This window comes from Papio anubis, chromosome 8 (genome assembly GCF_008728515.1).
Source record: "Papio anubis isolate 15944 chromosome 8, Panubis1.0, whole genome shotgun sequence".
Lineage (NCBI taxonomy): Eukaryota > Metazoa > Chordata > Mammalia > Primates > Cercopithecidae > Papio > Papio anubis.
Genome location: NC_044983.1, coordinates 139,830,103 through 139,855,569, shown reverse-complemented (window position 1 = coordinate 139,855,569; position 25,467 = coordinate 139,830,103). Strand labels below are relative to the sequence as shown.

Sequence of the window (25,467 nt, the reverse complement as noted above, 5' to 3'; positions counted from 1 at the left end):
TAGGATGACTACTATTAAAAAAACAGAAATTAACAAGTATTAGAGAGGATATGGAGAAATTGGAGCCCTTATGCACTGTTTGTGGGAATGTAAAATGGTACAATTTTGCAGTGGCTCACACCTGTAATCCCATCACTTTGGGAGGCCAACGTGGGCAGGAGGTCAGGAGTTCAAGACCAGCCTGACCAACATGGTGAAACCCCATCTCTACTAAAAATACAAAAATTATCCGGGCCTGGTGGCAGGCACCTGTAATCTCAGCTACTGGGGAGGTTGAGGCAGGAGAATCGCTTGAATCTCAGCTACTGGGGAGGCAGAAGTTGCAGTGAGTTGAGATCATGCCATTGCACTCTAGCCTGGGCAACAAGAGTGAAACTCTATCTCAAAAATAAATGAATAACAATTGCTGTGAAAAAGTTTGGTGGTTTCTCAAAAAATTAAAAAGAAGCCAGGCATGGTGGCTCACGCCTGTAATGCCAGCACTTTGGGAGGCTGAGGCCGGCGGATCACCTGAGGTCGGGCGTTTGAGACCAGCCTGGCCAACATGGTGAAACTCCTTCTCTACTAAAAATACAAACAATTAGCCCGGCGTGGTGGCGGGCGCCTGTAATCCCTGCTACTCGGGAGGCTGAGGCAGGAGAATCGCTTGAACCCAGGGAGGCAGAGGTTGCGGTGAGCCGAGATCATGCCATTGCACTTTAGCCTGGGCAATAAGAGCAAAAAACTCTATCTTAAAAAAAAAAAAAAATTAAATTAAAATAGTCAGGCGCAGTGGCTCACAACTGTAATCCCAGCCTGGCCAACCAACTTGGTGAAACCCCATGTTACTAAAAATACAAAAATTAGCCAGGTGTAGTGGTGGGCGCCTGTAGTCCCAGCTACTCGGGAGGCCGAGGCAGAAGAATCGCTTGAACCAGGGAGGCAGAGGTTGCAGCAAGCCGAGATCACACCACCGCACTCCAGCCTGGGCAACAGAGTGAGACTCCTTCTCAAAAAAAAAAAAAAAAAAAGATGGTTAAGATGGTAAATTGCATGTTATGTATTTTAAAGACAAAAAACAAAAAGAAAACCAAAAGACTGGCCACAGCAGGTGTTAGTGAGAACACAGAAGCTGTGACTTGCGAGAGCTGTGGTGGCTTCTTAAAAAATCAAACTTACTTCGTTTTTTTGTTTTTTTTTTTTGAGACGGAGTCTTGCTTGATGCCCAGGCTGGAGTGCTGGAGTGCAGTGGCGCGATCTAGGCTCACTACAAGCTCCGCCTTCCGGGTTCACGCCATTCTCCTGGTTCAGCCTCCCGAGTAGCTGGGACTACAGGCGCCCACCACCTCGCCCGGCTAATTTTTTGTGTTTTTAGTAGAGACAGGTTTTCACTGTGTCAGCCAGGATGGTCTCAATCTCCTGACCTTGTGATCCGCCCGTCTCGGCCTCTCAAAGTGCTGGGATTACAGGTGTGAGCCACCGCGCCCGGCCAATCAAACTTACTTCTAGTTAAATACGTGTAGGAAAAAAAGTCAAACTTGCAGTCACCCTGCGATGTGCCAGGCGAGCCCTGGGCACCTCCCTAGGAGAGGAATATGGATGTGTAAATACCCCAGTGTGGCCCAGGGATCCTGTAGCAGGACGAGCCACAGACAAACCTCCTCAGACACCGGATTAAAGAAGGAAGAGGTTTATTCGGCTGGGAGCGTTGGCTGACTTGCGTCTTAAGAGCCGAGCTCCCTGAAAAAGAAATTCCTAGTCCTTTGAAGGGCTTAAAACGCTAAGGGGTCCACGTAAAAGGGTCTTGATAGATCGCGCAAGCGAGAGGAATGTGACTGGGGGCTACATGCATCAGCTAACAGAACAAAAAGTTTTACAGTGCTTTTCTCATACAACGTCTGGAATTTACAGATAACACAAGTAGTTTTGGTCAGGGGTTAATATTACTACTATTATTTTAACCACCAGGGCCGTGTGGTGGCGCCAAGGTCGTCTAGCTATTTATCTTACTTCTGTTTCTTTCCAATTTAGTGCTTTCTCCCTTTTCTCCTGCCTTATAAACTAGGGAAAAGGGGAGGTGGGAAGAAGTTGGGAAGAACAGCAGAAGTGCTGGTCTCATTCCATACTCCAACTTCGTTTTTCTCCCTGTAGCTCGCAAACAGAGTCTCTATTAAACAACAGACCTTTTTCTGTTAGTTTTTATGTGTGGCTTTGATCAAACTCTTTGCTCCATTCCCTTGCATGTTTCTGGGCCTGTGGAACAACCTGGCTCTGGAGTAGACCGTAATCTCTGGCAGGGCCCGTCCCCGTTCGTGCCTCCTTCACAACTGGGTGTGCTATTTTTAGATCTAGTTTATTTTGTGCATTTTTTTTTTTGAGACGTAGTCTTACTCTGTCATCCAGGCAGGAGTGCAATGGTGCAATCTCGGCTCACTGCAAGCTCCACCTCCCGGGTTCATGCCATTCTCCTGTCTCAGCCTGTAGCTGGGATTACAGGTGCCCGCCACCACACGTGGCTAATTTTTTTGTATTTTTGGTAGAGACGGGGTTTCACCGTGTTAGCCAGGATGGTCTCATCTCCTGACCTCGTGATCCGCCCGCCTCAGCCTCCCAAAGTGCTGGGTTACAGGCATGAGCCACCGCACCCGGCCTATTTTGTGCAATTTTTAAAATATGTTGTTATAGTCCTCAAAAAATCTTGCTGGAATTTAGATTATTAACATTTTGGATTTCTGTATAACTTTAGGAAGAATCGACATCTTTACTATGTTAGGGCCACTTGGTCCATGAGCATGGTATGTTCCTCTATTTATTTATTATTTATTTACTTTCTGAGACAGGGTCTTGCTCTGCTGCCCAGGCTGGAGTGCAGTGGTTTGATCACAGCTCACCACAGCCTCGATCTTCCCAGGCTCAAGTGATCCTCACACCTCAGCTTCTTGACTAATTTAAAATTTCTTTTTGTAGACACAGGATTGCCCTATGCAGCCCAGGCTGGTCTCGAATTTCAGTCTGGAAAAGCGATGGGATTACAGCTGTGAGCCACCGCACAGGTCCCCATCCATTAGACGGAACTTTAGGTTTTCTTTTTAAGTCCTTAAAGAGTTAAGTGTCCTTGGCCAGGCGTGGTGGCTCACGCCTGTAATCCCAACACTTTGAGAGGCTGAGGTGGGTGAATCACTTGAGGTCAGGGTTTTGAGAGGAGCCTGGCCAACATGGTGAAACACTATTTCTACTAAAAATACAAAAAGTTAGCCAGGAGTGGTGGTGGGCACCTGTAATCCCAGCTACTCAAGAAGTTGAGGCAGCAGAATTGCATGAACCCCGGAGGCAGAGGTGGCAATGAGCTGAGATTGTGCCACTGTACTCCAGCCTAGGTGACACAGCAAGACTCCATCTCAAAAAAAAAAGAGTTACATGTCCTCTATAAATATTTTGTGTATTTTTAATTACTTAAGTGTGTGGTCACGGGGGTGAAAAGTGCTCATCTTAAGTGTGTGGTCACAGGTTCAAGGTGAAGGCAGTCAGCCTGGATGTGTGATTTTCTTCAGCAGTCATGGAGAAGAGTTGGGCTCGCCCAGTTGGGTTTTCTAGTGAATATAGTGGAGAGGGAGCGGGAGGAGGCGAAAAAGCAGAGCCCTGTGTGTGAAGAGTGAAGAGTGAAGAGTGAAGAGTGACGACGGCCCAACAGGGAAGCGCGGGCAGCGAGACAGCCCAACGGGAGATCTCCCCGAGGCGGGAGAGTCTCTGCAAGGCGAGTGGGCTGCAGGGCAGGAGGTGGAGCTCCAGGAATGACTTTTGACGGGGGCCTTTCAGCCCTTTGCGGCTTCTCATGGCTGAGGACCCAGGGAATGTCTAGGACTGAAGGGTGTGTGCCCCCGTCTTCTACTGTCGAAGCTTCAGGCTGTTTAGCCTCCATTTCTTCAGAAATGCCAGTCAGATTTAATTTCCAGAAACGCACATGGCACTAAGAGAATCTAGAAGACCAGGCTGAATGCAGATTAGAAAATGCCGAATGTAGCACTAGTCGAGCTGCAGCTGAGTGAACTACCGAGTAAAGGTGACAGGGCTAAAAGGGTGAGAATAATAGGAGGTTGAGAGACACGAGCCCGCCACAAGGACTGAGGGACAGGGCAGCCCACGTCTTGAGGAAGAATGGCTGCATTTCCAGAGTCGAAGAAAAGTGAAATCTCAGACTCGGGAAGCCCAACGTGGTTTGAGAGGGCAAAATTACACCAAACCACACTGAGACGTGTCAGATGGTAATTGCTCTGCACCAAAAGAGACGGGAAGACACCGCTAACTCACACGGTAGGTCCGCCCGGGACGCCTCTGGCGCGGCGGCGGGGCGGGGCCAGGCGGCTCCAGCATGCCGCGCGAGCCCTCCGCGGGACTCCGGCTCCCGGCATGCCGCGCGCACCCTCGGCGGGACTCCGGCTCCCGGCATGCCGCGCGCCAGCGCATGCGTTCTGCGGCCTCGCGAGGCAGCGCCCCCTGGCGGCGGGTGGGGTCCGCCGCGGGGGCGGAGCCGGAGGCGGGGGGTTGCGCTTGGTGACGGGAGGACGCGCGGCCGCCGCGCACTGGGCCGGCGGCGGCGACGGAGGACGCCGACAGCACGGGCTGCCCCGGCAGCGGCGGCGGAGCAGCAGAGAGGCCGGGGAGCGGCGGACGGCTCACGCGCGTCGCGCGGGCCGGGATGAGGGAGTGTGGCGGCGCGGCCCGCGCGCAGCCGGCCGGTGAGAGCGCGGGCGGCGGGCGGTGGGCGGCGCGGGCCGGGAAGATGGCGGAGGGGCCGGCGCTGCGGTCCCCGTGGTCCTGGCCCAGCCTCGGCGGAGGCTCCAGGCCCGGGAGCGCGAGGAATCCAGGCCCGCGGCTACTGCAGCGGCGGGAGGGGAGGTGACTGGGCCCTGGAGGGAGGGGGCGTGGGCGTGCGGGGCCAGGACGGGCGGGGGGCGCCGAGGCGCGAGGGGCCGAGGCCGCACGGGGCCCGGGTGCGCGCCGACGGGCCGGGCTGGGAGTGTGAGGGTGGGTGAGTGCGCGTGTGCCCGACCCGAAGTGGGTGTGACTGTACCCCTGTCCAAGGTGGGTTGTGTCCCTGCCCTAGGTGGGTGTGAGTGTGCCCGGCCCCAATGTGGGTGTGGGTGTGCCCCTGTCCACGGTGGGTGTGAGTGTGCCCGGCCCCAGGGGGGTGTGGATGTGCCCCTGCCCGAGGGGAGTGTGAGTGTGCCCGGCCCTAGGTGGGTGTGAGTGTGCCCCTGCCCGAGGGGGGTGTGAGGGGACCCCGCCCGTGGTGGGTGTGGGTGCACGTGTGCCCAGCCTGAGCTCCGGCGCCGGCCGCATTCCCGGGCGGCGTCGGAGTGGGGACAAGGTGGGTGCCTGCCGGTCGGGGCTGGTGCCGGCGTCCTGAAGGGCGGCCCGGGTGCAGGGCTGCGGTGCGCTGCGGTGCGGGCTCGGGCTTTGTCCCCGGGGCGCGGGGAGCGGGCATGGGCGTCTCCAGGTGGGGTCATGGCCGCCTGCGGGTGGGCTCCGCGGCCTCGCCTCTGCGGCAGGCGCGGGCTGGGGCTCCGGCGCTCGGAGCCTTCCCTTCCCCGTTGCCCCCCGAGCTGGAATTCCCTCGGTTGCTTCCCAGTTGCTGGAGTGCTGTGGGTGGAGGCAGCGTTCCGTGCCGCGGGCCGCGAGCGAGGCAGGCTGTGCATTTTGGGGCCCAGGACGTTTTTTATTTTAAAACGTGCAGCCGGCTCCTTGGCAGCTGTGGGTGTGTTCCGAGCCGCTTCCCACCAGCAGCTGCTGTGGGCGCTGCGCAGCTTCGGAAACGCAGCCGGGCCCCCTCCCCCTCAGCGCTGTACGGGTTTAACCAGACCTCCAGTGACCTCTGCTGAAAAACCTACAGTGGCGAGGCTTCACGTGCCACCTGGTGCAACAATACGTAGATTTGCCTTTTGAAGCCAGTGAGAGGAATTGGACACTGCGTCCTAGGTGCCCTCTATGAACAGCAGGTGGTTCCGTCGGCGGCGCCCGATCCCCAATGAGCAAGGTGCGATTCTCGCGCCAGGGGAGGGAAAGGAGATTTGATAGGAGGTGTGGCTGTAAATCGAGGAGATTCATTCCATAAACCGCCCTGGGCGCAGGCTCTGTAGCCATAAATGCTTGGAGTGAATGAAGGGGGTGGCGCCTCGCTCCCTGTCCTTGGTCTCGCCAGCTGTCTTGCTGAGAGGCAGGGGGCAGAGTGGACAGGAGGGCGGGTTCTGGAGCCAGGCTGCCCGCCTCTGAGGCCCAACTCTTCTGTTTACTGGCTTCGTGGTCTTCGGCAAGGTCTCTGTGCCTTTGGCTTCTCGTCTGTAAAATGGGAACACTAATAATATTGGTCTCATAGGGTTGTCGTGAGGACCCAGTGAATTAAGACTTGTGAAACACTTTGTTCCTGGCACACTGTGTTTTAGAAAGTTAGGAATTGCTATTACCGCCAAGAGCTGGTGCTTCCGGGGTACGAGTGCCGGGTCAGTGGGTCTTCAGTTTCCCCAGCACTGCCAGTGTAATGTAAACTTCCAGTTGACATTAAGCTGGACGTCTGTGGCGCTGGTTTCTTACACAAGAAAGCTGAGGTCATATTTGGATGAACACATGTTTATAAAGATAAAAGAGAAACAAGCCTCACATACTTAGATGAATTTTTTTTTTTTTTTTTTTTTGAGACGGAGTCTCGCTCCGTCTCCCAGGCTGGGGTGCAGTGGCCGGATCTCAGCTCACTGCAAGCTCCGCCTCCCGGGTTTACGCCATTCTCCTGCCTCAGCCTCCCGAGTAGCTGGGACTACAGGCGCCCGCCACCTCGCCCAGCTAGTTTTTTCTGTATTTTTTAGTAGAGACGGGGTCTCACCGTGTTAGCCAGGATGGTCTCGATCTCCTGACCTCGTGATCCGCCTGTCTTGGCCTCCCAAAGTGTAGATGAATTATTATGTAAGATTGTTTTAAGACGTTCATGGCCAGGTGCGGTGGCTTACTCCTGTAATCTCAGCACTTTGGGAGGCTGGGGTGAGCAGATCACTTGAGGGGTCAGGAGTTCAAATCAACCTGGCCAATGGTAGAGGCGTCTCTACTAAAACTCTAAAAAAAAAGAATATTTTTATTTAATTTATTTATTTATTTATTTATTTATTTATTTATTTTTTTTTTGAGACAGAGTCTGACTCTTGCCCAGGCTGGAGTGCAGTGGCGCGATCTTGGCTCACTGCAAGCTCCATCGGAGTTCATGCCATTCTCCTGCCTCAGCCTCCTGAGTACTTGGCTGGGACTGCAGCCGCCCTGCACCTTGGCCAATTTTTTTGTGTTTTACAGGCCAGACACAGGGTTTCACTGTGTTAAGCCAGGATAGTCTCCCGATCCTCCTGACCTGCAGTCTGCCCGCCTCAGCCTCCTCACGAAGTGCGGATTACAGGTGGCCTGAGCCACTAAGCTAGCAAAAATTCTTAGAGAAAAAAGTTTGGCACTTACTGTCCTTAGGGTCATGTAAGGTTGTTGTTGACAAAAGTAAGATTTAAAGTAATGCTCTCTGAACTAAACTGCCAAGCCTTTTTTTTTTTTTGACATGGAGTTTCACTCTTGTTGCCCAGGTTGGAGTGCAATGGTGCAATCTTGGCTCACTGCACCTCTGCCTCACAGTTTCAAGTGATTCTCCTGCCTCAGCCTCCCGAGTTGCTGGGATTATAGGCATGTACCATCACGCCAGGCTAATTTTGTATTTTTAGTAGAGACGGAGTTTCTCCATGTTGGTCAGGCTGGTCTCCAGTCTTGAACTCCCAACCTCAGGTGATCCGCCTACCTCGGCCTCCCAAAAGTGCTGGGATTACAAGCATGAGCCACCGTGGCCAGCCAGTTTTTTCTTGTTTTTGAGACAGGGTCTCACTCTGCTGGCCAAGCTGGAGTGCAGTGGTGCGATCATGGCTCACTGCAGCCTCAACCTCCTGGGCTCAAGGCATCCTCCTACCTTAGCCTCCCCCGTATCTGGGACGACAGGTGTGTGTCACCACAGCTGGCTAATTTTTTTGTTTTGTTTGTAGAGATGGGTTTTGCATGTCACCCAGACTGGTCTCAAACTCCTGAGCTCAAGTGATCCACTGGCCTTGGCCTCCCAAAGTATTGGGATTACAGGCATGAGCCACTGCACCCAGCCTGCCATTGTTGTACTTCTCAGTATTATCCTTGCAACAGGAGAAGTGATTTATTAAAATAAACATTAAGTGACAGGGAGGACATAACAGAAAGTGAGAAGGTGGAATCACCAGCAGTGTAACATTCTGCTGCTAAGCTGTTGTGAGAAGTAAGATTTAACTTGCTTCAGAACGTAGTGGAAAGATTCCGCATATTTCTCAAGGAGATGATCCTCCTCAAGTCTGGTCACCTCTTCCCTCTGTGTCTTAGCTTTACCTTAGAAAATCGCATCTCATCGCCTTTATATTGTGTGACGCAAAGATTAGGGAAAACCCTTCCACCTTTAGTAGCGTTTTTTGAGATTTGTGACATTTAAGGTGAGAATATTTAATGTTTGGATAGTGGTAACAAAAATAGCCTAAAATAGATTTTTAAATGCCCATCCCAGCTTTGTCTCCTACCTCTATGCTGGGATGGGCTGTGGAAGCTGCATGCTACATGGAGAGTTGGCATGTCCTTGAACAATTTATCAACAGCAGTTCAGAGAATGCAGCCTCCTGGTAGGCTTGTACCGGTTTCTTTGGTGCTGTTGAAAAAAAGTCCATGAAATATGCTCTTATGCTGAGACACCTACTTCTACTAGCAAAGCCCCTCTGCTGTGCCTCTTTGCTGACTCATGGTCCTGTGTCATAGACCTTATGCGCTGCGTCTCACGGTTAACTTTGCAGGTGTCCTGTAAAGACACCACAAGGCATGGCTCAAAAGAGCAGACTCTGGTGTTCAGCCTGTGGAGCAGACTCCCTTGCAGAGCTGGACAGACTCCCTCGCAGAGCTGGACTACCCTGCCTTGCCTGTCTCCTGTCCCTTCTCTTTACCTTTCTTCAGCAGGTGAAATCCTTACCCTCCAACATCGGCTGTCTCTGCTGCCCCTGTGCTTGCCTCGTTGTGCCTTTTATCCGCCACTTAGACTTGTTCCCAAGTTTATCTGACAAGTCTTCACTGTGCCCTGAGATTGAGTCTGACCCTGACTTCCATGGCCTTGCCACACTGTTTCCACCCGCTGGGGTCCTCCTCCTCAGCTGGTCTGCATGCCAACTCCTCTGCCACTTCTGCTGTGTTTGGTATCAAGACACCTGAGACCAGGATTTTGCAGGGTTTGTCTCTCCTAAAACTCGTGTTGGTCACTGGTGCCTGCCATCCTGCTAACCCCCTGAAATGTGATGGTGACAAAGTAATTTTATTATCATACATCTGTGAGTTTTGTTAACATGAAATAGCACCCCCCTCCAGTTGATAATCTTGTTATGAAACTCATACCAGTCTTTGACACAGTTTGTGTATTGTGAAAAGAGATTAGTGGCCGCTATTAGGCTTCATTGGGTGGAATTTTTCTTGGTGCAACATTTGGTGTGAGTTTCCACTCCTTTCTTCTGAGTTTTTGAAATTCTGTGGGAAAATCATAATATTTAACATTAATAATATTTTTTCAATTTTTTATGCAAGTGTTTTCCAACTATTGTTTTGCAGTTTTAAAATTGAACATCTAATTTATGCTCAGTTGTACTTACATTGTAGTGCCACAGGCATGCTTTCAGGGAGCTTAAAAAGAAAAAGTCTGCTACAGATATGAGCCCTTCTGTGATTAAAGGCCTAACCAGTGCTCCAGACCAGGGGTCAGTACACTACAGCACCACTAGCAGACTCCTCTGCCTGTTTTTGTAAATAAGATTTTATTCAACAGCCACACCTGTTTATTTCTGTATTGTCCATGGCTGCTCTGGCTGAACTGACTCCTTGTGTAGAGGCTGTGTGACCCACAAAGCCTAAACCCTGTGTTATCTGGCCCATTTACAGAAGAGTTTGCTTTAGAAGTTTAAAGGGGAGATAATTGCAGGGGGCTGCAGCAGTGAAGGGAGGCTTCAAGTCGAGGTGGTCTTGTAGCTGAACCACACACAGTGGGATGTGAAGAGTGGAGAGTAGGGACATAGCACTGCAGACACAAGTATTTTCACATTTTGGGGGCAAAGGTGAGAAAGTTGGTTATGTGTGGTTTCTAGCAGTTTAAAGGTTGTGTAAGGAATAATGGAATAAAGGAATAATGGGGGATAAGGGTCATAATGAGAAGGTCTTTGAATTCCAGTTAAAGACTTTAGATTTTAATTTTCTTTTTTTTTTTTTTTTGAGACAGAGTCTTGCTCTGTCGGCCAGGCTGGAGTGCAGTGGGGCTATCTCAGCTCACTGCAAGCTCCACCTCCCGGGTTCAGCCCATTCTCCTGCCTCAGCCTCCCGAGTAGCTGGGACTACAGGTGCATGCCACCACGCCTGGCTAATTTTTTGTATTTTTAGTAGAGATGTTGTTTCACTGTGTTAGCCAGGATGGTCTCGATCTCCATAACTCGTGATCCGCCCTCCTCGGCCTCCCAAAGTGCTGGGATTACAGGCGGGAGCCACCGCGCCCAGCCTAGATTTTAATTTTCTAGCTAACAGGGAGCCACTGCAGGCAGCTTTGTGAGCAGGGGATGTCCTGATTAATGGTTTAGGGAGATTTAATTGGCAATGTCCAGTAGGACGGATTGGTGATGGAAGAAATCCAAATCCAGGAGTTTATTGGACAGCTTTCTCTAGGGCGAGTTGCAGGAGCAACCCCAGCACTGCAGCGCTCACAGCAGCAGAGGCGGATTCCTGCTCACATTTCATTTCCTTGTGACTCTTTCCCAAGAGTCTTCATTTCCAGACCCAGGACCAGGCCCTATTTGGCACATGCTGTTTTTATGGCAAGAGAGTGGCAGAAACCTAGTGTCTTTTCCAGCACCATCCTGGACTGGCATCTCAGGGTCCGTGGACCAAAGCAGGGTGTGGCGCATGGCCTTCGTGTGGGGAGGGTGCACCCCTGCGCGGACGCTGTGCTGAAGAGAGCTGAGGACCCCGCACCTGTTGTCTGGGCCGTCTCACCATGGCTGAAGGTGCAGCTGGACGTCACCCCTCAGCCTCAGACGCTGGAGGCTGGAGCCAGCCTCCATGCACGAGAGCCCCTGGGGTGGCTCAGCCTCAGCACCCACATTCACTTCTGGCCTCAACCCTCTGGGGCTTTGGAGCCTCCATCAGCTTGGTCCCCACCTAGAAGTTTGGCACGCTGGGTCCTCCTCTCAACTGCCACGTGGTGCGGCTCCAGGTCCTGCTGCTAGTTCCCCTGAACAGTGATCACAACCCCTGTGCCATGTCCTTCCTGTACTAGGCTGTGCCTCCTGGGGCTCCCCTGCCCCAGCCTTGAGCCACTCCCCTGTCTCTGCCACATAGCTGCTCAGATGATATACATAGGGCAGTGGTCTCCCTGGGGGTCATTCTGACACCACTCCCCACGCCCCTGCTACATTTGGCAATATTTGGAGACATTTTTGGTTGTCCTAACTAGGAGGGGATGGCCAGGGATTTGTGGAGGCCAGGGATGCTGTTGAAATCCTACAGTGCACAGGATGGCACCAGACTCGGAGCGTCTGGGCGAGTGAGTCTGCTGCCCGGCTCTCCTCCCTGGCTCCCCAGTGCCTCCTGGACCATGCTCCACAGCCCTGCGTGACCCCAACCGACTCTGCTCTCCAGAAAAACTGCCATGTGGTCATGGGCCAAGCCTTGCTTAGCATCCGTCCTTCCAAAACTAAGCCAAGCTCACTGGCTCCTTTAGCCCTTTGACTCAGACTCAGGTAATGTCCGCAGGAGCACCTCCTGAATCCCTGCCTTGTCCTCAGGTGCTCCACCCCCTCCCATAGTGCTCTAGGTGGTGCTTTTGGTCACTGCACAATCACGTAATATTTTCTCCTCTCTGAACTGAGAATTCCTTGAGGGTAACAGATACATTTGTATTTCCTTTTTTTTTTTTTTTTTTTTTTTTTTTTGTGGAGAGAGTCGGGGTGGGTTGCCCAGACTGGAATGCAGTGGTGTGATCACAGCTCACTGCAGCCTCCATCTCCTGGGCTCAAGTGATCCTCCCCCCTTGGCCTCCCAAAGTGCGGGGATTGTAGACAGGAGCCATGGCACCTGGCGGTTTGTGTTCGGAATGTCTTGCTGTCGATTGCAACATTTTCTTTTGAGCACGGGCTTCAGTAAAGATGATTGGGTTTAGAATGGGGAGTTGCCCTCAGAGAATGGCTGGTGCGGCAGTGGGAGGGACTCCTTGACCCATTTCCCATGTCGGCTGCTTCCAGCTTCCTGGGCCTCTCTTGTAACTTGCTTTCCGAAGTATAAATGTCTTGATTCTCACAGATTCTCTATTTTGGCTTCCTAGAAAGTTTCAACTTTGTTTATTAATATTTTTGAGCAGATGATAGACACGGTTCGAAAGTACAAAGGGAGCTCAGTGAAGCCTCCTAGTGTTTACCCTGGCACCTGGTTCCCCGGAAGCCTTGCTAGACCAGCTTCTTGTGTATTCTTCTAGAGATACTTTGTAACTTTGCAAGCAAACAAGTGTATGTATTTTTTTTTCCTTACTCTTTTCTTTTTAAAAAGTTTCTGAACCTTGCCTTTTTCAACTATGTTTGAGAGGCCTTTCCATATCAGTACATTTTCCAGTACATTCTTTTCCATGGCTGCACTGTATTCTGCTATATGGAGGTGCTGTGGCATTTTTGTGCAGTCATGAGCAAAGCTGTAGGCACAGTGTTTTGCAAATGTACCTGTAGGACCCATTCTAGAAATAGCGTCTCTTTCTTCGATCACCGTTTATTCCGTCACATCAGGGTTTGCTCTTGTCTCTTAGTGTCTTTATTTCTGCACTTCCTTTGGTCATTTATTTCTCCTAATTATCTCATCTCTCTATATTTTAAATAATATAGTTGGTCAAATTAAATGAGTGTCTCAGTTGGAAACTGGTTCACCTTTTGTGTGTTCTTTTGGTTGAGTGACTGGGAATATACGCATCCACCCAGAAACTTGTCCGTGAGTGGTCACGGCAGCCAGAAAGTGGAGACAGCCTAAATGTCCATCAGTGGATGAATGGATAAACAGAATGTGGTCCATCCCTGCGATGGAATATTATTTGGCAATAAAAAGAAGTGAGTTACTGATTCATGTTATAATGTGTGTGAACCTTAAAAATATGCTGGCCGGGTGCAGTGGCTCACGCCTCTAATCCCAGCACTTGGGGAGGCTCAGGTGGGCAGATCACGAGGTCAAGAGATTGAGACCATCCTGACCAACATGGTGAAACCCTGTCTCTACTAAAAATACAAAAATTAGCTGGGCGTGGTGGCGTACCGGGAAGCGGAGGTTGCAGTTAGCCGAGATCATGCCACTGTACTCTAGTCTGGTTACAGAGTAAGACTCTGTCTCAAAAAAAAAAAAAAAGACTGAGTGAAAGAAGCTGGAAACATACTGTATGATTCTAATGGCATTAGTGACTTGTCTGGAGTGGCTGCTGCCATGATGCTGGCTGCAGTGGGGGTGGCCTGGGGCTGCATGGTCCATGGAGCTGGTGGGACCTGGGAACAGGCAGGAGCCGCACCCCCTTCCAAGTTGGAGGGGTGGGAGACCGGCCCTCCTGGGCGCAGCTGCAGCTGCCTGGCTGTGGCTATGGACCCAGACATCGCTGCTCTCTTGGGGACTCAGGAAGCCCCCCTTCCCCTGCAGATTCAGAAGTGCCTGCTCCCACTGCCTGCCCTCTCCCTGCTCCTGGCACCCACGTCAGTTTTGGAACAAAGTTGAGGCTGAACCCAGGCACTGTTGCAACCTGGCCAGGTGTGCATATACTTGGGGCAAAACTGACATGCCAGCCGCCTGCCTCCTCAGCCCCCTTCGGACTTTGGGTGCTGACGAGCAAGCACTGGAGGGAGCCCGAGGAGGGGCTGAGGGAAGTGTGGCACAGGCCTGCAGGAGCCCCTCAGCACGAATAGCCTGGGGACCATGGACAGCAGGTTGATGGCAGCAGGAGGCAGACAGGCTCCTGGGTGGAAAGGGGCAGGTCCCTGGTGAAGCCCCATGTTGAAGTCAGGGACAGCCTGAAGCTTGAGGGCTGGGCTGCCAGTTCCATGGACCAGAGTAAGAACTTATGGTGCTTTTTCTGGGCATGCCCACGGCCACCCATGGACCAATCAGCACACGCTTTCTTCCCTCTGAAGCCCATAAAAACCCTGGACTCAGCCAGACTCAGGCAAGCAACAGGTCAGCCCGCCTTCAGATAGGATAGGAGCTAACCAGTCCGAGTCTCCTTTCTGCTGAGAGCCAGACACTCATCAGGACAACCCGCATGCAGAAAGGAGCTACCCACTGTGGGTCTCCCGAGAGCTGTTCTGTCGCACAGTGAAGCTCCTCTCCACCTCACTCACTCTCCAGTTGTCCACGTACTTCCTGGATATGTGACAAGAACTTGGGACCTGCTGAATGGTGGGACTAAATGAGCTGCAACACAAGCAGGGCTGAAACACGCCCCCCGTCCACCACTCACCACGTCGCAGGCAATGAAAAGGAGAGAAGAGCTGCAACACTTTGGGGAGCCCAGACCTACGGTCTTCTCGAGCCAGGGCTGTGACATCCTCTTTGGGGTTCTGTAGTTCCTGGCATCTCCAAGCTTCTGGGTGCCACTGCATTCCCCTCGTCCAGATGCAGGTGCCCACAGCAGAAGCCATGTGCAGTACATCTGGTCAAGCCGCAGCCTCACACAGAGCTGGCATCTGGAGCAGCCTGCCCTGCTGCAGCCGGCATGCCTGGCTATGCACGGTGGCCTGACCCTGCACTTGCTTGCCCACACACCCCTTGCCACTTTGCGCCTGGCTTGCACTTGGCAGGTGTGGGATCTGGGCCAGTAGTGCGAGCTGAGCGCAGCCTGCCAGGCTGAGTGGGCAGAACGATCCCAGCAGGCATGAGCAATACTCAGGCAGAAGGCACCACTGGCCACAGCGGTTTCTGGCTTGTGGAGCGACACCCCAAGGATCTCATGAGAATTCCGTTTATGTGAAGTGTCCAGAAGTGAATCTGTAGAGGTAGAAAGTAGATTGGTGGTTGCCAAGGGCTGGGGAATGACAGCCGAGAGGTGTGGAATTTCTCTTAGCATAATGAAAGTATTCTAAAATTGACTGTGGTGAAGGTGCACATGTCTGTGAGTATACTAAAAATAACCTAAAATCATATACTTTAATTGGGTGAATTGTATGTAATGTGAATTCTATCTCAATGAAGCTGTTAAAAACAAGAGTGACTAGGATTTTTCAGAAGAGAACATCCCAAGGTGAGGGTCAGAAGGTTGCATGCCGCTGAGGACCTTGGTGCAGATGTGTTTCTGGAGGCTGTGGCAAGGCGACGAGTCCCCGATCAGTTTCTTTTCTTTCTTCTTCTTCTTTTTTTTTTTTTTTTGAGACAGGTTCTTGATCTATCTCCCAGACTAGAGGTCAGTGGCATGATCTCTGCTCACTGTATCTTTGACCTCCTGGGCTCAAGCGATTCTCCTGCCTCAGCCTGTCAAGTAGCTGGGACAATAGGTGCATGTCACCATGCCCAGCTAATTTTGTAATTTTTGTAGAGGCAGGATTTCACCATGTTACCCGGGCTGTTTTGAACTCCTGGGCTCAAGTGATCCTCCTGCCTTTGCGTCCCAAAGTGCTGGGATTACAGGCATGAGCCACTGTGCCTGGCCCCTTATCAGTGTCAAATTTCAGGTGGTAGCAAATGCTACACTGTTCTCCGTGCAGAAGACTTGAGTTAAACATTGACTTAATCGTGCCTATGTGATTGAGCACAGATAAGTCAGTTAAGCACTGGAGCTGTCATCTGCAGATAAGATGCTTGTCCTGCTTATTTGTTCAAGGTTGTTGCGAAGCGGAAGCATGGCTGAGTCTCAGTGGGTTCTGTAAATTACTGAGTGTTATTTGTGTATAATAGGAGTTTTAAAAATTAATTTCAACACTAAGAGGCCGATGAACCAGCCTCTTGCAGGCTGGTCTAAGACAGTGCACACAGAGCACAGTGATGGCGGTGTAGACAGATGTAAAGTGTGGGAGCACCACTGTCTCCCCAGCTCCTGGCAGCCAGGGTGCTGGACACAGGGTCTAGAACCCCTTGTTTGGCCTACAGTGTTTGAGTCTATTTTCCTTTCTTGCCATTCTCCTTTCATCTTTTCTGCTTTTTCTCTCTCTTTTTTTATTTTTATTTTTTATTTTTTAGTAGAGATGGGGGTTCACCATCTTGGCCAGGCTGGTCTTGAACTCCTGACCTTGTGATCTACCCCTCAGCCTCCCAAAGTGCTGGGATTACAGGCGTGAGCCACCGTGCCCAGCCTGTGCTTTTTCTCTTGATTATTACTTTTTTTTTTTTTTTTTTGAGACAGAGTCTTGCGCTGTCGCCCAGGCTGGAGTGCAGTGGCCGGATCTCAGCTCACTGCAAGCTCCGCCTCCTGGGTTTGTGCCATTCTCCTGCCTCAGCCTCCTGAGTAGCTGGGACTACAGGCGCCCGCCACCTTGCCCGGCTATTTTTTTGTATTTTTTTAGTAGAGACGGGGTTTCACTGTGTTAGCCAGGATGGTCTCTATCTCCTGACCTCGTGATCCGCCCGTCTCGGCCTCCCAAAGTGCTGGGATTACAGGCTTGAGCCACCACGCCCGGCCTTGATTATTACTTTAAACTACTAGAGGCCCCAACACTATGCAGACAGAGTGGCTGATGCTTCCTTCATGGGTTGAGTTTACTGTTTGCCTTGAGATACTCCTAGTGGTTTTCTGTTACAGTCCCTTCAAGCATTGCCTGGGATTACAGTGGTGGCCAGCATGTTCCTCCTGGCGCTCGGGGCTGTGCTGAAGCCTCCGCAGTGTAAGCTTTCTTGGGATCTGATTGCCGGCTGCATGTGTGCCTGACAAAGGGGGGCAGCTTCTGAAGCTCTAGGTGCTATGTTTCTGTTTGATTGCAGCTGTGTTGACCTTTTATTTTCCATTCAGAATTCAGCCGTGCTGTGGAAATTCCTACTTCTGGGAGGCGGTAGTGCTGTGACGTGCCTGAGACCCTCATTTGCAGCATGTGCCGCAATCACAGAGCGTCCAGGAATGGTGTGGGGCTTTCTGCCCAAGGCCACTGGGGCCCAGGATGAGTCTCACTTGGGCAGAGCCCGTCTCCATTGCTCTAGCAGGGCTCTCACACCTGGTCTTGTGTTTGCCAGGCCCACCCACACTCATCTCGCCCCTCCTGTCGCGGGTATGTGCCAGCCACTTGGCAGTCAGATACCCCCGACAGGGAGGAGACAGACCAGGCCTCTGTTGGGGGACACGATAGTGAGTTGTGCTAACATCCTGTGGGCGGCGGAGGCGGCCATGTGCCTGGGATTGTAGGGAGAACCCGAGGGTGGATGGCCGGGAGGGGTGTGGCGTTCAGGTAGGCTTTCTGGAGAAGGGGTATCTCATCTGGAAAGGAGGGGTATCGGCAGCTGAGCCTTCGGCTATTCACCAAGCACAAAAAGAGCGCACCTCAGGCGGCAGGGAGGTGCAGCCGGAGCCAGCAGCTCTGCGTGACTGGAGTGTCTGGCGAGACCCAGGTGAGCAGGCATCTGGGGTCAGTGAGCAGGTGGGAGGGTGGTGTTTGCACCGTATAGAGAGAGACTGTCTCCTGAAGGGGAGCACTTCTCAGCTTGAGCCCCACCTTCAGAGTCAGCTTGCAGTTAGGAAGAGCGAAGGGGTGCGCAGTAGCTTCTTTCTAACTCTAGCTTTATTCGTTCATTTCTTTTTATTTTTTTTGAGATGGAGTCTCGCTCTGTCACCCAGGCTGGAGCGCAGTGGCGCCATCTCCGCTCACTGCAAGCTCCACCTCCCAGGTTCACGCCATTCTCCTGCCTCAGCCTCCTGAGTAGCTGGGACAACAGGCGCCCGCCACCTCGCCCGGCTAGTTTTTTGTATTTTTAGTAGAGACGGGGTTTCACGGTGTTAGCCATGATGGTCTCAATCTCCTGACCTCGTGATCCACCGGCCTTGGCCTCCCAAAGTGCTGGGATTACAGGTGTGAGCCACCGCGCCCGGCCATATTCGTTAATTTCTTTTGCGGAAAACATCAGAACTTACCTGAAGTTATTATCCACCCTTGACCCATTCTGATGTATTTTAAATAGTAAGTCATTTGCAGAATTTGCCTGTTGGTGACCCTGTGCCTCTGGCTGGGAGATGCCGCAGGGCAGAGACTCTTGTCAGTGACCTGCAGAGCCAGGCATGGGCCCCAGATGCAAGGATGAGACACCTAACATAGGCCTCATTTCACATAGAGAACCAACATTAGGATTTACAAACTGGAATTAATTAGCATGTACTTGGTATGTGAAGGGCTCTGGTTGAGTATTGGGAGAAGCTTGGCTGCCCTGAGGCTTGGCAGCACTGCACGTCCTGAGTGTGATCACGTGTTGGGTGATTGGGGTCTCTGGTGTGGGAGGAGGAGGAGCAGCACCAGGCAGCGTCCTCAGAGCTGGAATGGGTAGTCATGCCTTTCTGGTCATCCAGTGCATGGATAACTGAGTGACAGTCAGTGGTGCTGGGGGCTGGCAGTGCAGGGGTAAAGCGTTTGTCTCTTGAAGCTCAGAGTCTAGTACAGGGAACACATCCACACAGTTGGCAACTGTGGCGTGTGCTCTGAAGGACGGGGGTAAGGCTGTGAGAGCAAATCTAGCATGCTTCATTTAGATGAGGAGCTCAGGGCAAGCCTCCAGGAGGGAAATTGAGTCTGGGGCCTCCAGGAGAAGATGGTGGGGATCAACTCATGTGGCAGCCCTGGGGTAGCAGACCGGATGGCAGGAGCCCAGGGAGCCTAGAGCAGGGCAGGAGGTGGGACAAGTGAGGCAGGCAGTCAGACTGCACCAAAGGCCCACCCAAAATAGTCTTCTTGAAGCCTCACCCAGGCTTTTGTGTCAGGAGCACATCAAGGAGACTGACAGGAAATACAGAAATGGTTGAGCCACCTGTGGATGAGGTGAATGACAGTGGGGCTGAAGCTGAGGGGAGATGGCAGAGGCGTGGGGAGGACTATGGGAGGGGTGTGGTGAGCCCGGCACAGGCGCCTGGTCCCAGGTGCTGATCCTGCTTCCTGGTACACCCTAGCACGCATCTGAGCTCCGCTGCTTTTTATTGCCAAGGGCTGTTCGTTGTACAGGTCAACCCCATTTCCTTTACACTTTCACCCATTGCTGGGTGTTTGAGTTGTTTCCATGTTTGATATTATGAAGATTTGTGTAGTTGCTGGGTCATATGGTAATTCTATGTTTACTTTTGAGGAAATGCCAAACTGTTTTCCAAAGCAGCTGCCCCGTTCTACGTCCCCACAGCAATACATAAGGTTCCAGTGTTTCCACATCCTTGACCACACTTGTGATTGTTCATCCTTCTGGTTAAAGCCATCTCAGTGGATGTGAAGTGACATCTCATAGTGGTTTTTATTTGTTTGTTTGTTTTTTTTTTTTTTTGAGACGGAGTCTCGCTCTGTCGCCCAGGCTGGAGTACAGTGGCCGGATCTCAGCTCACTGCAAGCTCCGCCTCCCGGGTTTACGCCATTCTCCTGCCTCAGCCTCCCGAGTAGCTGGGACTACAGGTGCCCGCCACCTCGCCCGGCTAGTTTTTTTTTTTTTTTTTGTACTTTTTAGTAGAGACAGGGTTTCACCGTGTTAGCCAGGATGGTCTCGATCTCCTGACCTCGTGATCCGCCCATCTCGGCCTCCCAAAGTGCTGGGATTACAGGCTTGAGCCACCGCACCCGGCCAGTGGTTTTTATTTGTATTTCCCCAATGGCTAATGATGTTGAACATCTTTTCTTTTGTTTGTTGACCATTTGTCTATCATCTTTGCAGAAATGTCTATTCATATCCTTTGCCCATTTTTCAGCTGGGCTACTTATCCTTTATGACTGAGTTATGTGTTTTTTATATATTCTGTATACAAGTGCCAGATCAGATATATACAGTTTACAAATGTGTTCTTCCATTGTGTGGGTTCTTTTTTTCTTAGTTTTTTTGCAGTACATAAGGCCTTGGAATTTTTATGTTTCTTTCTTTTTTTTTGAGACAGAGTCTTGCTCTGTAGCCCAGACTGGAGTGCAGTGGCGCCATCTAGGCTCACTGCAAGCTCCGCCTCCCGGGTTCACCCCATTCTCCTGCCTCAGCCTCCCAGAATTTTTATCTTTCTTGATGGTATCATTTGAAGCACAAAAGTTTTTAATTTTGATAAAAGTAATTTTTGTTGTTGTTGTTGCTGCTTGAACTTTGATATTATAGCTAAGAAACCATTGCTTAACCCAACGTCATAAAGATTTATTCCTGGCGGGGCATGGTGGCTCACACCTGTAATCCCAGCACTTTGGGAGGACGAAGTGGGCAGATCACGAAGTTGGTTCGAGACCAGCCTGGCCAATGTGGTGAAACCCTGTCTCTACTGAAAAATGCAAAAATTAGCCTGGTGTGGTGGCACACACCTGTAGTCCCAGCTACTCAGGAGGCTGAGGCAGGAGAATCACTTGAACCCGGGAGGTGGAGTTTGCAGTGAGCCAAGATCGCGCCACTGCACTCCGGCCTAGGTGACAGTGTGAGACTGCATCTCAAAAAAAAAGAAAAACCCAAAGATTTATTACTGCTCAGGTGCAGTGGCTCGTGCCTGTATTCCCAGCACTTTTGTGAGGCCTAGATGGGAGGATCACTTGAGGCCAGGAGTTCAAGACCACCCTGGGCAACAAAGCGAGACTCCATCTCTACAAAAAAATAGAATTAGCCAGGTGTGGTGCACACCTGTAGCCTTAGCTCCTTGGGAAGCTGAGGCAGGAGGATTGCTTGAATCCAGGAGTTTGATGCTGCATGAACTGTGGAAGCCCCACTGTACTCCAGCCAGAGTGACAGAGCAAGACCCTGTCTCAAATTAAAAAAAAAAAAGATTTACTCATGTGTTTTCTTCTAAGTTTTATAGTTTTGGACTTACCTGTACATTTCTATATTTTTTTTTATTTAATTTTTTTTTCTTAGGATCTTAGTATGTTGCCCAGGCTGATCTCGAACTCCTGGCCTCAAGCAACCTTCCCACCTCACCCTCCCAAACTGTTGGGATTATCGGCATGAGCCACTGTGCCTGGCTTACGTTTCTATTTTTATACATTGCTTTATATAATTTTGATATACATTTAGGTGTTTGATCCGTTTTGAGTTAATTTCGTTCATGTGTGAGGTAGGGTCCTGCTTTGCTTTTTTAACGTGGCCACTTGGCACCATGTGTTGGAGGGACTGCTCTTTCTTTCTATCATTGAAATATCTTGGCACCTTTGTCAAAAATTACTTGATCATAAATTTGAGGGTTTATTTCTGAACTCAGCTCTGTGCTGTTGTCCTGTGTGTCTGTCCTCACGCCGTGCCACACTGTCTTAATTATGGTAGCTTTGTGAGAAGTTTCAAGTCAGAAGGTGTATCCCATTTTGTTCTTCTTTTTCAAGATTGTTTTGGCTATCCTGGTGGGTCCCTTGAATTTCCATATGAACTTCAGATCAGCCTATCAGTTTCCTCAAAAAAGCAAGCTCGGTGGTTTTTTTTTTTGCAGCAAGCTTGACTTTGATGAGGATCTGTTGAATTCTATTGATCAGTGTGGAGTGTTCTGCCATCTTACTAATGTTGTCTTTCATTCCATGAACATGGGATGTCTTACCATTTATTTAGGGCTTCTTTAATTTTTTTCAACAATGTTTTGTAGTTTTCAGTATATAAGTGCATTTCTTTTGTTAAATTGATTCCTAAATATTTTACTTTTTCTGTTATTTTAAATGGAATTGTTTTCTTAACCTTATTTTCAGAGTTTTTCATTGCTAATGAGTCTTCTAAAAAATACTTCCTGTTCCAGCTAAGTATTGGTTTTTATTTTTTGTGTTGTTTTGTTTTGAGACAGTCTCACTCTGTCACCCATGATGGAGTGCAGTGGCGCAATTTTGACTCACTGCAGCCTCAACCTCCTGGGCTCAAACTCTCCTCCCGCCTCAGCCTCCTGAGTAGCTGGAATTACAGGTGCATGCCACTGTGCTCAGCTAATTTTTGTATTTTTGTAGAGACAGGATTTTGCCATGTTGTCCAGGCGGGTCTCAAACTCCTGGGCTCGAGCAATCCTTCCACCTCGACCTCCCAAAGTGCTGGGACTAAAGGTGTCAGCCACTGCGCCTGGCCTTAAAATTTCCTTTCTGAAAAAATAGGGAGGAAACAAATGTAACTTCTATTCCATCCTCTAGTGTGCCAGTTTTTAGGGAACCAAGAATTCACTAGCTTTTTCGAGTCCTGAATGGAGGTTAAAAAAAAAAGAAAGGCTGTGAACACAATTCCATGAAGCACATACTGGCATTTTCTTTTTCTTTTTTTTTTTTTTTGAGATGGAGTCTCGCTCTGTCGCCCAGGCTGGAGTGCAGTGGCCAGATCTCAGCTCACTGCAAGCTCCACCTCCTGGGTTTACGCCATTCTCCTGACTCAGCCTCCCGAGTAGCTGGGACTACAGGCGCCCACCACCTCACCCGCCTAGTTTTTTGTATTTTTTAGTAGAGACGGGGTTTCACCGTATTAGCCAGGATGGTCTCGATCTCCTGACCTCGTGATCCGCCCATCTCGGCCTCCCAAAGTGCTGGGATTACAGGCTTGAGCCACCGCGCCCGGCCACATACTGGCATTTTCAACTCGCCCAGTGGTTTAAACATTGCCTTGTCAGAAGAAGTCGTCACTCTGCATAAAGTCTAGGAAAAATGTTTTGAAGATAAATGTTGCCCATTTTCATTGCTGTTAGCATTGTTGCTGTAATCTGAGGCATATGCTCTGAACACATTCTGTGCTTTTGTATAATTTATACCTCAGAACAATGCATGCAGTGGGTGCTCTTGGTCCTGTTTCATAGATGAGGAAACCGAGGCTGGAGAGGGCTGTGACCCACTAGGGTCACACAACTAGTAGGCAGAGCCAGGATTCAAGTCCAGGTGCCTTGACTCCTGAACTTTCCCTCTTACCACAGTCACACTTCCTCTACTGTCCTGTGATCTCCGTGACCTCAGGGTGTAAACACTTTGCTTATTGAGACGTAGTATACACAGAAGCGAATGAGCCAAGACCAGAGGATTTGGCAAAAAATTGTTTGGGATTCTCTGATTGCTTTGTTTAGGTCCCATGAAATAGTCTAGGAAATGTCCTCCAATTAGGCTTGAACTTGGAACATTGACTTAGAAATAACACTTGTCTCTCCACTCTTAGATAAGAGGGCTGGTGTGATTGAAAAGTGGGCACTCTTTGGCCTCAGAGACGTTTGGTCGTGGTTAAGACAGGACTCAATGGAAATAGAAAGTCGAACATGTGAAACTTTAGTTTTCCGTAGGTCAAAAACTATTGAAAAAGGCAACGTCGTATGATCATATCTAATTGTGTTAGGAAGCATTGTTCAAACGAGCAGCTTCCCAGCACATGTTGGGAGTTACCCAATGTTTCCTCCAAGCCTTCAGAGTATGAATGTGTGGTTAGGCTGGTGGTAGGTTAATGGCTCTGGTCAGCATGTTGCTGGTTATCTAGCTGCCTGTCATTTTGATTACAGTAATTATGTCCTTTACAATGTGTATTATTAATTGCTGTTTGTGTTGAGTTCTCTGGAAAGTGGACACTGAATTGATTTGTCTTTAGGAAGTTTACTGGGGAGTGCTTTTGGGATTAGCACCTGTGGAGTGAGTGAACAGAATAGGATTGGACAGAAAGACAGTGAAGCTATTACACCCTAACCCTGTTGGGCTGCCACATCCATGAAACTGGTACACCTCCCCATGATTCAGGTCCTTTTAAATGTCTTCCATCAGTACTTTGTAGTACTCAGTGCATGTATTTTGCCAAATTTATTTATAATGTTGATTAAATTTAATATTTACCCCAATATTAAATATTAATACTTAATGTTTTAATTTTTTACATATATCATCATTTTGTCTATGAATATAGTTTAATTTTTTCTTTCCTAATCCTTCTACCTTTTTTTTTCTTGCCTTATTGCACTGCCTTGTACCTCCAGTAATGTGTCATGTAAGAGTGGGGAGGGGAAAGCAGTCAATCTTTTGCTGTTTGTTATGATACACAGTCATCCCTCAGTGTCCATGGGGAATGGTTTTAGGACACCCTGTGGATACCAAAATTCAAGGATCAAGTCCCTGATTAAAAAATGCTGTAGTGGTCAGGCACAGTAGCTCACACCTGTAATCCCAGCAATTTGGGAGGCTGAGGTGGGCGGATCACCTGAGGTCAGGAGTTTGAGACCAGCCTGACCAACATGGAGCAATCCCATCTCCACTAAAAAATACAAAATTAACTGGGCATGGTGGCACATGCCTGTAATCCCAGCTACTCGTGAGGCTGAGGCAGGAGGATCGCTTGAACCCAGGAGGCAGAGGTTGCAGTGAGCCAAGATCGCTGCATTGTACTCCAGCCTGGGCAACAAGAGCGAAACTCCATCTCAAAAAAAAAAAAAAAAAAAAATAGCTAGATGTGGTGGTGGGCACCTGTAATTCCAGCTACTTGGGAGGCTAAGGCAGGAGAATCACCTGAACCTGGGAGGCGGAGGTTGCAGTAAGCCAAGACCACGCCACTTCACTCCAGCCTGGACAAAAAGAGCAAAACCTCGTCTCAAAAAAAAAAAAAAAGGCCAGGCGTGTGGCTCACGCCTATAATCCCAACACATTGGGAGGCTGAGGCAGGCGGATCACGAGGTCAGGAGATCGAGACCATCCTGGCTAACACGGTGAAAACCCATCTCTACTAAAAGTACAAAAAATTAGCCGGGCGTGGTGGCAGGTGCCTGTAGTCCCAGCTACTCGGGAGGCTGAGGCAGGAGAATGGCGTGAACCCAGGAGGCGGAGTTTGCAGTGAGCCGAGATCATGCCACTGCACTCCAGCCTGGGCAACAGAGCGAGACTCTGTCTCAAGAAAAAAAAAAAAATGAAAGAAAGAAATGCTGTAGTACTGATATATAACCTATATATATCATCCTGTATACTTTAAATCATCCTTAGATTAATTTAAATATCCAATGCAGTGTTAACACTATGTAAATAGCTGTTATGCCATATTAAAAATTTTGTATTATCTTTTATTGTTATGTTGTTATTTTTATTTAAAATATATATATATACATATATATGTGTATATATATATATATTTTTTTGAGACAGAGCCTTGCTCTGTTGCCCAGGCTGGAGTGCAGTGGCACGATCTCCGCTCACTGCAAACTCCATCTCCCAGGTTTATGTCATTCTCCTGCCTCAGCCTCCCAGGTAGCTGGGACTATAGGCGCCCACCACCACGCCCGGCTAATTTTTTGTATTTTTAGTAGAGACAGAGTTTCACTGTGTTAGCCAGGATGGTCTTGATCTC

At 50.0% G+C, this 25,467-nt stretch overlaps 1 protein-coding gene across 2 annotated transcripts in view; it reads left to right on the top strand.

Moving 5' to 3' along the window:
• Positions 1–4,530: 4,530 nt before the first annotated feature.
• The window catches only part of ARHGAP39 (Rho GTPase activating protein 39), a 142,874-nt gene continuing 121,937 nt past the window's right edge, over positions 4,531–25,467 (top strand). For both annotated transcript variants that reach the window (XM_003903285.3, XM_009213812.3), the window contains exon 1: positions 4,531–4,715. The gene's annotated coding sequence lies outside the window, so the exon portion shown is untranslated. The remainder of the gene's footprint in view (positions 4,716–25,467) is intronic.